Here is a 683-nt window from a genome sequence, read left to right on the forward strand (position 1 = left end):
CAAAGGGGCTTTGTTTTAATGAGCGCTTCCCCTGCACCCCTTGTTGGGGGGCCCCCAGCTCCACCTGGGACCGCAGGACCCTGCCCTCCCTCTGGGGACAGTGGGGGACCCTGGGGACAGCTGGCCCAGATGACATGGCACCATCTGATGACATGGCTGTCATCTGATGACATGGCTGCCAGCTGAGCCCGGCGGCTGCTCCCTGCTCGCCTCCCACCCCACACAGGGCAAGGGGCCGTGACGGTGCAGTTTTCCCCAGAGCAGCACCCACCAGCAGGGAAACAGCAGGGCAGGGGCCAGTGCCCCGCCCCCCGTTCCCTGGCAGAAATCCAGCCCCCAGCTTCCCCAGTGCCATCATGGGCACCCTGGCCTGTGCCTCCTCACCTCCTGCCCTCCCCAAGGGGGGCGACACAGCTTCAGGGCACTGTTTGGGGGTTCTTGCGTATTTCAATACAGATTAAATTGGCCAGCAGCAGATTTAAGGCCGTGGATGAGGGGGTCTGCTCCCCATCCCTACTATACTCCTTCACCATTCCCTCCATCTCCCTCTCTTCTGCATGCCAAAACCCACCATGGGGAAAAGCTGCACAGACAAGGCAGTGAGCTCTGGCGGAGGGGGAGGTGAGTGGTGGGAGAAACACAGGTCCCGATACCCCCGGCGTTTGGGGGCTGCAGCTACAGCC

Source organism: Charadrius vociferus, unplaced genomic scaffold, assembly GCF_000708025.1.
Source record: "Charadrius vociferus isolate BGI_N301 unplaced genomic scaffold, ASM70802v2 scaffold559, whole genome shotgun sequence".
Taxonomy (NCBI): Eukaryota; Metazoa; Chordata; class Aves; order Charadriiformes; family Charadriidae; genus Charadrius; species Charadrius vociferus.